Here is a 14,090-nt window from a genome sequence, read left to right on the forward strand (position 1 = left end):
CGCCAAAGGGCAAGGGTCCAATCCAGCAGCAGGGGGCGCTTCAGAAGCCAGGGAACTTTCCAGTGTGTCAAAAATGCAATCGCCAGCATCCCGGACAATGCTTATGTGGATCCGGGAAATGTTTTAAATGTGGAGCAACTGACCACATGCTAAAGGAGTGCCCACAGTGGAAGCAGCCATCCCAGGGCAGAGTGTTCGCCATGCATGCACAGGAGGCGAACCCAGACACTACACTGTTAATCGGAAACATTTTCATCAAGAGGTTATCCACGAAGGCCCTGATAGATTCAGGGGCCACTCATTCATTCATCTCGGAGACCTATGCTAATCATTTGGACATCAAGTCCATCGTCCTTGATGTGAATTATTCAGTGACAGTCCCATCAGGGGAAGAACTGGTAGCTACCAGCGTGGTCAGAGACATTGATCTAGAACTGCAGGGCCACCTGGTTTATGCAGACCTGATAATATTGCCGATGCCAGAGTTTGACATTATCTTGGGTATGGACTGGTTGACAAAGAACAGAGTTCTGATTGACTTTCAGAAGAGATCAGTGTTGGTCAGACCAATGGGAATGGAGCAGTTTCTATTTGAGCCAGACAGGTGGAGAAGTTTCCCTCGCATGATCTCCTGCATGCAGGCGCGGAAACTTATTTCCATTGGGTGTCAGGCCTTCGTGGCCAGCATTATTTCAACACTTGACATAACCGCTCCGTCTATATCAGATGTACCAGTAGTCAGAGACTTCCCAGACGTCTTTTCTAACGACATCACAGGTCTACCACCAGAGAGGGAGGTGGAGTTCGTAATCAATCTTATGCCAGGTACAGTGCCAATCTCTAAGGCACCATACCGATTAGCTCCAGCTGAGATGTTAGAACTCAAACAGCAGATACAGGAGCTTCTGGAAATGGAATTCATCCGCCCCAATTTCTCGCCGTGGGGCGCACCAGTGCTTTTTGTGAAAAAGAAAGATGGGAGCATGAGACTCTGCATCGATTACGGGAGTTGAACAAGGTAATGATAAAGAACAAGTACCCACTTCCTAGGATCGAAGACTTGTTTGATCCGTTGCAGGGAGCCACGGTGTTCTCTAAGATAGATCTTCGATCAGGGTATCACCAGCTGAAGGTGAAAGAGGCAGATGTGTCAAGACAGCCTTCAGGACCAGATATGGGCATTACGAGTTTCTAGTGATGCCGTTCGGACTGACGAATGCTCCAGCAATTTTCATGGACTTGATGAACCGAGTATTTCAGCCCTACTTAGACCAATTCGTCATAGTGTTCATTGACGACATTCTTATCTACTCGAAGAGCCATGAGGAGCATAGCCAGCATCTGAAGACAGTTTGCAGACCTTGCAGAGTCGTAAGTTATTTGCGAAGTTTAGTAAGTGTGAATTCTGGTTGGAAAAGGTAGCGTTTTTGGGTCACAAAGTGTCTAGCAGTGGAATTGAGGTGGATCCAGCAAAGGTAGCAGCCGTTAAGGAATGGGTTGAACCGAAGAATGATTCTGAGATCCGCTGTTTTTCTGGGTTTAGCCGGTTACTACCGTAAGTTCATTCAGGGGTTTTCTTCGATAGCAGTGCCACTCACTTCGATGACCAAGAAGAATGCTAAGTTTGTGTGGAGTGATGAATGTCAGAAGAGCTTCGATACTTTTAATCAAGCTCTGGTTTCAGTACCAGTTTTAGCCATGCCAACGGGGCAAGGTGATTTTGTGCTATACACCGATGCATCTAAGCTCAGGTTAGGCGCAGTGTTGATGCAGCAGGGTCGGGTTATAGCCTATGCCTCCAGGCAGTTGAAGGTGTACGAGAAGAATTACCCGACACATGACTTAGAACTTGTCGACGTTGTCTTTGCATTGAAGATTTGGAGACACTACTTGTACGGCGAGAAGTGCCAGATATTCACGGATCAGAAGAGTCTCAAGTATTTCTTCACACAGAAAGAACTGAATATGAGGCAGAGACGGTGGTTAGAGTTGGTGAAAGACTACGACTGTGAGATTAGCTACCATCCGGGGAAAGCTAATGTAGTGGCAGATGCCTTGAGCCGAAAAGTTGCAGTCATAGCTTAGTTGTCGGTGCAGAGACCTCTTCAGTCTGAGATTCAGAGGTTTGGTTTAGAAGTTTATCGCAAGGGTAAAGCTCCGAGGCTGTCTAATCTGACAGTCCAATCTTCTCTGCTAGACCGTATTCGTGCATGTCAGCCTTCAGACGAGCAGTTACAGAAAAGGAGGCTGAAGGATGAAGCCAAGGGCAGTGTACTCTACATAGTGTCAGATGGTATTGTGAGATACAGAGACAGAATGTGGGTGCCTAGCGTTGATTCGATCAGAGAGGACATTCTGTCAGAGGCACACGCATCCCCGTATTCCATTCACCCAGGAGGTACCAAAATGTACAAGGATCTGCAGATTCTGTATTGGTGGCCAGGGATGAAACGAGACATCCGCAGATTTGTGTCTGAATGCCTCACTTGTCAGCAGGTGAAGGCAGAGCATCAGAGGCCAGCAGGATTGATTAAGCCACTCCCCATCCCAGAGTGGAAATGGGAGAATGTTACAATGGACTTTGTGGTTGGTTTGCCGAGGTCAGTCAGAGGATCGAATTCTATTTGGGTTATAGTGGATCGACTCACTAAGTCAGTGCACTTCTTGCCAGTGAAGATGACTTTCTCCATGACACAGTACGCGGAGCTTTATATCAAGGAGATAGTTCGATTGCATGGGATCCCAGTTTCTATTGTATCCGACAGGGACCCGAGGTTTACATCGTCCTTTTGGAAGAGCTTACATGCAGCCAAGGGGACGAAGTTCCTTTTCAGTAACGCCTTTCACCCGCAGACAGATGGCCAGTCTGAACGAGTGATTTAGATTTTGGAGGATCTACTGCGAGCGTGTATGATTGATTTCCAGGGGACTTGGGAATCGAAGCTACCTCTAGTGGAGTTTACATACAACAACAGTTTCCAATCACCTATAGGTATGGCTCCCTACAAGGCGTTATGGAAGGAAGTGTAGATCACTAGTTCATTGGGATGAGGTTGGTGAAAGAGCAGAACTTGGTCCGGAGATAGTTCAGCAGACTGCAGATGTGGTGGTCAAGATCTGAGACAGGATGAAGACTGCCCAGAGTCGTCAGAAAAGTTATGCTAATAAGAGAAGAAGAGATCTAGAGTTTGCCGTGGGTGATCACGTCTTTGTAAAGATAGCGCCCATGAAGGGTGTTATGGGATTTGGGAAAAGAGGCAAGCTCAGTCCAATGTTTATTGGGCCGTTCGAGATCCTTGACAGAGTTGGGACACTAGCTTATCGTGTTGCCCTTCTGCCGAGTCTGGCCGGGATACACAATGTGTTCCATGTCTCGATGCTGAGGAAGTACCTAGCTAATCCTTCGAACGTGTTGAGCTATGAACCGTTACAGTTGGCTTCAGACCTGTCTTATGAGGAGAGACCTATCCAGATCCTAGACAGACAGGAGCGTAGACTTCGAAACAAAGTGACCAAATTGGTTAAAGTTTGGTGGCTAAATCAATCAGTGGAGGAAGCCACTTGGGAGTCAGAAGCGGACATGAGAATTCGCTACCCGGAGTTGTTCGGTAAGATTTAATTTCGAGGACGAAATTTTTATAAGTGGGGGAGGAACTGTAGTGCCCAAATTTAGTACACGTATAACCCATGCATTAATTAAATTGTTAAATATTTTACTTAAGTTTAAAATGATTTTAGTGATGCATGATTTATTTAAATTTCATTATTTTAATGTTTATGTGATGCATGTTAAAATGTTTTTCAAGTTTCATGTTCCAGGCGATTATTCGAGGCGGGATCGAGGAAAAGAGACCGTTGACGATTTTGGCGATTTTAAACGTGTTATTTTATTTTAAGTTAGAGATGGGGCGTTTTAACTCATTTATTAAGTTTTTAGCATTTTAAAGCCTAATTTAATTATTATGTGAATTTAGAATTTTAAAACTTTTAAAAGACTAGCACATGTACATTTTATTTTAAATTAGAGATTTTTGTTAAAGTTAAGAGAGAGTTAGTATTTTAAAATTAGTACTAATTAATAATTAAGCAAATCTTACTCTCTCTAATTTACTAATCACACGCACACACACACATTTTTACACACACTAAATAATGCAAAACACACACACACTCTTCAATTCAGATTTTAATCATTCTTGGAGAGGAAACCTAGAGTTCTTCCTCCTACAGCAGCCGCCCCATCCCCTTTATTATTCCAGCAATTTTCGTGAATCTTATTGCAAGATTTTAGCGCCACGTTCGTCCCGGATCAATCCTCACGCCATCTCCGCTTCGGTATCGTCGTTAAGGTATTTCAAATCATCAAAGGCACGCATATTCTGTTATTGCTGCATTGATCTCGTCATATTATGCGTGTGTTGTTATTTATGTGTGAAAATACATGTGCGATGCGTAGGAGTTTGAGCAGTTATGTTTAGAACACTTTTGAAACCATTTTTAGATCAAAAATTTCGTTTTTGCTGTATTTTTAAATACTGCGATTTTTCGGTCCCGCTTTTGAGAAAACTTTCAACACAAAAATTGTAGAACTTTTCGATACCTTCGATTTGACAGTAACTTCCAAATTTTTGGATGAAAATTGAGTGAGTTATGACGTTTTTCGTGGGACTGCTCAAACTTCGTTTTTCTGAAAATTATGTATTGATGTGTTCTTGAGATTTTATTATTTCAGGCTTCGTTGGAGATTGACGGGTGATCGTTGCTGCGTCTAGGTATGCTTAGTATGATGTTGGATTGTTATTTGATATGTCGTTTGGTGTCGATAAGTACTCGAATGCACTAGAAGTCGTAGGAATTGATTTGGTGTCAATTGCCACGTTTTTGAATTGTATGTGTCGTAGGGTGGAAGCCGTTGCTTTGGGTGTTTGTACGAGTTTGGTTCGATGTTATGGAATGCTAGGATGAGTCTCGGGGTGTCGGTTCATGGCCCGTACAATCGAGTCTAGGATGATAAGTTTGGCGTGTACAGATTTTTCGTGAGTTCGCGTCCACCGAGAGTACACGGACCCGGAAACGAACCCTGGCACGGGGTCCGTGTCTTCGTTCCTTCTTGAGTGTCCTTTTTGCGAGCACACACGGACCCCCACCCGGACCAGAGCACGGGGTCCGTGCCTTTGTTTTCTTCTCGGTGTCAAGTTTGCGTACACACACGGACCCCTCACAGACCAGAGAACGGGGTCCGTGTCCCCTCCTTTTGTTCACGACACATTTCACCGCACGGCCACGGACCCGGAGCTGGACCTGGACACGGGTTCGGTGTGTTTGTTATTTTGGGAAAAGTTATATATTATGCTTTGAGGTCTGATGTCATGGTTTAGTACAATGATTTACAAGGCCGAGTCATGGAAATTTTATAACGCCCTAAGTAATTGGATGAGCCTGGAAGTAAGCATGGTATTTACGTCTAAGTTATGCAAGTTAAGCATTTGAATTCAAGTTAGTAGATGCAGCAACGGCCCCAATCGAAGTCCAATGAATCCCTCAACGCCAAGTAAGTATGTGACGTGCAAGAAAATTATTTTCAAGTTTTTGAGGTATGCTAAATTTCTTGTGACCAAATTATGAATGGGTTTGGAAGTCGGTGAACGTGGCCAAGGACCTCTCCACCCCGTTAAAGCATGAACGGGTTTAGATCAGGATTGGAAAGCGTTAATGCATGAACGGGGACCAATCCACCCGTTAATGCATGAACGGGGATCTCATGTATGTGGCAGTGGATACGTCCCTGTCAGCCCAGTACTGTGGTTTAGTCTGATCAGGCGAATTATGTTATGGGTCCACTTGCTTTGTAACATCCTCTACGCAAAATGTTGAAGCCATGTATGTTTAAGTATGTTCAAGTATGCAAGCATGTTTAAGAAAAGTTTATGGCACGTCTAAGCTTGTATGTACGTATGTTCAAGTTTTATCTTGCAAGTTCAAGTTAAAGTATGTATGCCTATTTTAAAGTTGCATGTGATCTTATTATGTAGTACTTGTTACTTCCAGTTTATACGTGTTGAGTCTTTAGACTCACTAGACTTGATCGATGCAGGTGAGGATATTTATGAGGAGACATGAGGTGGGGACCAAGGAGAAGGCTTGGACTGAGCTGGAGGCTAAACCCGAGGACCGTCCACGTTTTGAAATTCTTATGAAATGATCAAAAACTATGATTTTATGTCTTGATTTATGATGCTTTGAACAAGTATTTTGTTTAGCAAATTTTGTACCTGATCAATTTGAAAGGGCATTTTATGTTAAAGAAAATTTTAAATTTTTTTCCGTAAATTTTTAGTTGTAAAAGTAGGGTACGTTACACCAGCTGTGTTTATGGGTCTAATGAACCGTATATTCCAGAGGTATCTTGATGATTTTGTTATTATATTCATTGATGATATCTTGATTTATTCGAAGAGTATGATTGAGCATGCCGAGCATTTGAGAATAGTATTGAAAATTTTGAGGGCTGAGAAACTGTATGCTAAACTGTCAAAATGCGAGTTTTGGTTGAGATAGGTGGTATTTCTGGGTCACATCATATCCGGAGATGGTATATCAGTTGATCCCAGCAAGGTTGAAGCCGTGATTTCTTGGCCGAGACCGACATCAGTACCCGAGATTCGTAGTTTTATGGGTTTAGCAGGTTATTATCGTCGATTTATTAAAGATTTCTCGAGTATTGCCAAGCCTATTACTCAGTTGACTCAGAAGAATGCTCCGTTTGTATGGTCTGAAGACTGTGAGTCCAGTTTTCTTGAGCTGAAGAAAAGACAGACCAGTGCACCGATATTGACTATTCCATCAGGTACTGGTGATTTTGTGGTTTATTGTGATGCATCTCACCGAGGATTGGGTTGTGTTCTGATGCACCGAGGACATGTTATCGCTTATGCCTCGAGACAGCTGAAGCCAGAGTTGAATATGAGACAGCGAAGATGGCTTGATTTGCTTAAAGAGTTCGATTGTGAAATCAAGTACTATCCGGGGAAATCTAATGCAGCAGCAGATGCACTGAGTCGAAAGGTATGTTCTTTATCCTTATCGATGATTGGTGTTTCGAATTTGATAGAAGATTGTTGTTTGTCTGGATTGGTATTTGAGACAGATTATAGACCGATGAGATTATATGCTGTTCAAGCCGAACCAGAGTTGATTTTGAGAATTAAAGCGGCTCAGAAAGTTGATCAGAATGTACAGAATTCGATTGCTATGGTTAGAGCAGGGTATCGATCAGAGTATCAGGTACGGGATAGTGTACTGTATGTGAATAACCGTATTGTTGTGCCGAATGTTTTCGATTTGAAACGACAGATCTTGTCAGAAGCGCATAGCAGTCGATTCAGTATTCACCCTGGTGGCTGAAAGATGTATAATGATTTGAAAAGACAGTTTTGGTGGAAACAGATGAAAGCTCATATTGCTACATTTGTATCCAAATGTCTGAATTGCCAACAGGTGAAAGCCGAGAGAAAGAAACCAGGAGGTCTACTGCACAGTTTATCTATTCCTGAATGGAAATGGGATCACATTTCCATGGATTTTGTGACGCAGTTACCACGTTCCTCCAGAGGTTGTGATGCGATTTGGGTTGTGATTGATAGATTGACCAAATCCGCATGTTTTATTCCATACAAGATGACGTACAGACATGACCAGATGGCCGATATTTATGTCAGAGAAGTGGTCAGATTGCATGGAGTGCCGAAGTCGATTGTATCAGACCGTGATCCTCGGTTTACTTCGCACTTCTGGCAGAGTTTACAGCAGGCTCTAGGTACGAAGTTACATCTGAGTACCGCATATCATCCACAGACCGACAGATAGTCGGAGCGGACTATCCAGACACTAGAAGATATGCTGAGAGCTGTAGTGCTTGATTTTATCACTAACTGGCAAAATGCATTGCCGCTTTGTGAATTTTCCTACAACAACAGCTATCAGACGAGTATTGAGATGACTCCTTTTGAGGCGTTGTATGGAAAGAAGTGCAGATCCCCTCTTTATTGGGACGATATCTCTGAGGTTTCTGAGATTGGACCTGACATGATCAGAGATATGACTGACAAAGTGAAGCTGATTCAGAAGAGAATGAAGGCAGCGCAAGACAGACATGCCAAATATGCCAATGTTCGACGTAGACCGTTGGTATTTGAGGCAGGAGACAGAGTATTCTTGAAGATTTCACCTTTCAGAGGTGTTGTCAGATTTGGCAAGAAAGGGAAGTTGTCTCCACGTTATATTGGGTCGTATGAGATTCTGGAGAAGATAGGAGATCGTGCCTATCGACTCGCCTTACCGCCTTCTCTATCTGGGATACATGATGTCTTACATGTATCATTATTGCGGAAATACCTGCCTGATGCTTCACATGTTATTCAGCCAGCCGAGGCCGAACTTGACGAGGCATTGAGCTATTTTGAAAAGCCGATTCAGATTCTTGATCGCAAGGAAAAACAGCTCAGAACGAAGACAATTCCGCTTGTGAAAGTTCAATGGAGTCGTCATGGCATCGAGGAAGCTACCTGGGAGACTAAGTCAGACATGAGACAGAGATTCCCAGAGTTATTTCATTGATGTGAGTTTTATATTCAGTATTCTGTTATATACTCCTTATTGATATGATTGATTGCCTGTGATTTCGAGGACGAAATCGTATCTTATGGGGGGAGAAATTTAATGCCCGAGATTTACGGTGTTGTTAATCTGAAATGATTCATTGATTAATTGATGTGATTATAGACATAACAGATCAGACCGGGGAAGCCGAAAAGAAGTTGGAATTATGTGCGAGGAAAAGACCTCACGCATATGCGCGACCCTGCCGGGCGCATATGCGCGAGGCAGGCAGAGGACCTCGCGTAAATGCGCAACTTGGATCCGTGCATGTGCGCGAGGGTACCCGAGAGTTGTAAAGAATGGTGAAGGACCTCGCGCATATGCGCCGAATGAGGGCGCGCATATGCGCGAGCTGCCGTGCTAGGAACGCGCGGAGACATATTGTCTCGGGCATATGCGTCGATGAAGGTCGCGCATATGCGCGAGACGTGTTGCTTCAAGGGATGAGCCACCTATCCTTGGACATGCAATATATATGTATTCTTTCATTCTTCAGCCAGGAAACGGAAAGGGAATTGCAGAGGAAGTGTTAAATTTCTTCGTAGAGTTCAATTCGATTTGAGGAAAATCCGTCCGTCTAAATTTGAATCCGACTTCAGTACTGTGTCCCGATCGACGCAGGTTACAACTGGACGTAAGTTTTACTAAGTTTTGATATGATTTGAAATTGTGATATTGTCAGAATCGGATATGATTCATATATGATGTTCTTGACATGTTAGATATCGTATAATTGAAACCAGATTGAAGAACGGATACCGTATAGAATTGTTATGATTTTCTGAGTTGATATGATTGAGATTTGATATCAAATTGGTGTTATTCTTGATTATGAGTTTTGGTAATTGATATCTGTTGATATTGTATTGACGGGGAGATTCAGATTGTTCCGTTATGCCGTTGATTTTGATTTAGATTCAGACTGATCAGATTCGGTATTGATTTGAGCAGTATATTGATATTGTATTTCTTGATATTGTCATTGCCAGATTGAGTATTGACAGACTTCGAATTCCAGACTTGAACGTTGTCAGAACTGCAACTAAAGAAAGGTATAAGTCAATGTCGAACCGGGAGAATGACTCGAGTTTGAAATACTTGAGTTTCCCTAAACCACATATTGATTGTTATTGTGTGCATTGATTGGATTGATTTGCTTGTTCTATTGATTTATAGAAAGCATGTATTAGACGATTGGTCTTGTGACAGACGGGCCTGATGGTGATGGAATCGTCACTGACCCATTGCACATTGTCATCGAATAGTGATTGGCGGAGGTTGCCAAAGTCTGTGACAGATAGGTCAAGACACCGGATGTTTGGTTATATTGATGTTGAATAGAATCGGAGTTTCTTCTATTACTGATATTCGATATGGAATGCCAACGTCTGGAAACCGGGATCCCTAGACTAGGAATGAGTCTAGTCTGAGACGTAGAGTCACGAGTCTGATTGACAGTTTTATATTGATTATGTTTTCAGATTTGATACATATTACTGATATCTGTTCATGCTTTATATTGATTATATGATTGCATGTATCGTTGATTTATACTGGGATGTATTTCTCACCGGAGTTATCTGGTTGTTGTCGTGTTTGTATGTGTGCATGGCAACAGGTGGGACATGATCAGGGTCGAGGAGATGAAGAGAGATCATGAATATAGTGGAGACTACGGACTTGGATACTAGATAGGGTTTGAAGACTTGATATGTAGTTATTAAACCTTAGTTTTAAATGACTGTATATGGTACAAGACTTGTACTTTGTTTCGATGTATATATTCGAAAAAAACTCCATTATATTCCGCACTTGACATTTGTATAAAAAAAAATTTAGACCCTATTGATTATAATTGGATTAATTATTCCCACAGATGATTAAGAAATGAATTAGCGTCCGGGTCCCCACACCTTATCTCATAACTACGGTCGAATATTACCCATGGGTCGAGCACATGGCTGCCAGTAAAAAAGCTAATGTGTCATCCTTGGTTAAAGATGTGCGCACTGTCATCCTCCATCCCCGTTTCTTAGTATACGATGGAACCTCCCCACGTGAACAGAGTACTCATACCTTTCAATTCTACAATCCAGCTTTGTATCCTTCTCAATTGGGTTTATGTCCGACTGTCCCTTCGAAAGCTTTATATTTGCCTCATTCTATGAATGACATGATGAAGACGGAATTGTCCCAAAAGAGGTTCACTTCCCTGTCTCTGATTGAGCTATCAGAACAAGCAACATATTTCAAGACTCCCGTCATAGCAAGCCCCATTTCAGCATCTGATGACTATTTTGTGTGGTGGACTGCACGATATGATCAACTTCTACCCGCGGAACTAGAGATTTCAGGTACAATTTCTTTTTGCCTTTGACATGATTTGCTACTCTCGTTTTTAAAACGTTATATATTTGAATTGCAGATTCTCAAAGTCCTCGACAGGCCCTGGATTTATCGGCTACTCGGAATGATAAAAAAGGTAAGGAGATGAAACAAACTATCCCCGAGTGATCCCGGCTGCCCTAGAGAAGAAAGCATTTGCGCCTACCCCGCCGAGACAGCGAAACTCGATCCACCACTCAACTGCCTCATGCCATTTCCCCACTCACCTCCACTCCTATGGTTGGTACTACGATAGTGAAAAATGATAACTTCTCCTCAACCTCTGGCCCTTCAGCTTACCAAGAAACTGAGTCAGATGATTATGTCCAATTGGCTATTCCTTTGGCCTCACTTAAACGCAGAAAGTTCTCCCAGGAAGTCATTCTGATGACGTGGCAGAAAAACCTTTGGCGACCGGCTCTCATTTTCTGGTAATAATCATTTTATTCTTCCTTCGTTGTCATTTGGATCTCACCTCCTCCCTGTTATTGTAGGATTTATCAGCACGGCGGGTGATGGTCTCTTCTATCGAAGAGACTTTGGACTTTGATTTCAGCTTCCTAAACTCAGGAACCACCCATGCGGCCTCTTCTTCGAATCTCCCTTCTGGCTTGGAGCTAGCCACCGCGAAAGCTTCACTGCGGCATTTTTTGAACATGAATCTCAATGCCTTAGGGGACATGGAAAAACCCACTATTTTGTCTGCTGTGTCTATTTTGAAAAGCAGCCCTGATTTCCCCCTATCCCCGCTACATGATGTGCTGAATGCTTTGCTAACCATATTCTCGGCTTTCCAGGATTCGAGTTCTACGTGTTCAGAGACCTTAGTTCAGGTGAAAGACTTCAAGGAACAAAAAAGGAAGTTGGATGACATGCTATCTGAAAGACAAATCGCTCTGTCCACTTTACATCAAAAAAACGCGGAGTTTGACGCCAAGGCAGAATTAGTGAAAAAGTTAGAAATGGAGCTCGCCCAGCACAAAGCTGACACGGTAACCCTTCTACATGACAACGATGTTTTAAAGGCTTCCTCTAATAGACTCAAAGCTGATATCCAAGGCCTGGGCGAAGATTTAGTAAGTCAAAAACATGCCTATCAACAGTGGGAAGACGCCTTGAGAACAGCGGAACATACTCGGGCAGAGTGCCTGTCTAAGTGGGAGGAATTACGCCATCTTGACCTTTCTTAAATGTTCATGCACCACCATTTAACATTTCATTTTGTTATTTTGCTAGATGTTCGGACGAATTTATGGTAGATCTTTTAATTTGTTGTATTTCTTTGCCATGATTTGGCTTACTGTTGAATTTTGGATGCTGTAATTATATTATATCTGTTGCTTGGGTTTGTCCACTATTGTTTGCACGGATTTGTATCTTTGGGATGTCATGTTTATAGGGGAAACTCTTCCCGAATCTCTATAAAAACAAACTAACACCGGCTAAATAGCATGTTTTCTTCAATATTATCACAACATGCTATTACCATTACTCATTTTCACCCATGTTTTCCAAAAACATCAAAGTATAGAAATATATAATGAATACACTCTACACGTCGTTAATTCAGCTATCAAGACAACATATTATTCTCTTAAAATCACATTAGCTCCAAAGGATTTCATGAACACATTTTCTTTTTATTTATTCACAGATGCTCCACCTGTAGAACCCGAAAAATCAGATTACGTATAAGTCATGCATAATTACTATTATTTAAAAATAAAAACGATATTTTTATACATATATGGAGTGTTTAATTCATTTTAAAATTTGTGAAGTCATGATTATTTATTTTAATCGCAGGAGTTTAGTTTTATCTTTTCGGATAATTACGCGAGGTCGGACTGGAGTTGGAGTATTGAGATAAAATTAATAATAAGAAATTATTCCTAAATTAATTTAAGCCAAGGAATAATTTATTTTAAGGATAGAGAATGTTTTAAGATTTATTAAGTTAAATTGGAGTTAAGTTATAAAATAAGTATTCCTATGTCAAATAATTAATTAAAAGCCTAAATTAAAATGTGTAATCAATGGGGATAAATTAATATAGGCCTAATATATTCAAGAAATTATAACCTAGCATTTTACTAATTAAATTTTAAGACCAAGTCATGCCATGCAAGAAATAGTTATCCTAATTTAATTTGTTAATTCACTAAAATACATAATGGGTGTTTAAAATTTTTAGGACTTAAAATAAAATATTTAAAACAATATTTTACCTTGCAATTTCTAGCAAATTTCGGCCACCTCCTTAAATCAATTCTTTTTGATTGGCAACTCTCCATTTAATCACCCCTCAATGGCCTTTATGGAATGATAATATTCCCTAACCTTTAAATCACCTATAATTAATAATTTAAGCATCATTATGCACCTAATCAAATCACTAATCTAGCCTACCAATCCCACAATTTTCGAGCAACAAGAAGGAAGGAAACCATTCTTGTGTCATTCAAATCCCTCACTTGTAACTCCTACTATAATACATTCCTTGACTTATTTATCACCTCTAGTAGCCTTCACCTCCATTACCTAGCACCCCCACACACCTTACCTTCGAAAATATCAGAAGATAAGAGCTGCTAGAATCGAGAACTTTCAACAGAAAACAAGAAAGAAAAGGAACTCTGACTCCGCCGCGCCGTGTTCGTCGTATTGGTTTGTTCTTTCAAAACCCGATTTCCAGGCATGTATATATTGTTCATTTCTCTTGAATCAAGTCCTATAGATATTTTAAAACATCACATGTTCATGATTAAGGAGCAAAAAACCGATTTTTGACAGCAACTTTACACAAAAATCTGTGCAGCCTTCTCGGCCATCTCTTCATGCTTCACGGTTTGGATGTTTTTGTGATTTCAGTAGGTTGGCTCGGTTCCAGGTGCTCAAGGCTGCATCTAGGCATGTACTAGAGTGGGTTAGAGTCATTTTGGTTCATTGGTTCAAGCCCATGCATTTGAGATAAATACTTGATAGCAACTTCCCCATAGTTGCAATTTTGAGTCTCGGTTTTGATTGTTGGTTGTCTAAGGTGAGTG

The sequence above is a fragment of the Primulina tabacum genome, chromosome 8 (assembly GCF_025594145.1).
Source record: "Primulina tabacum isolate GXHZ01 chromosome 8, ASM2559414v2, whole genome shotgun sequence".
NCBI lineage: Eukaryota > Viridiplantae > Streptophyta > Magnoliopsida > Lamiales > Gesneriaceae > Primulina > Primulina tabacum.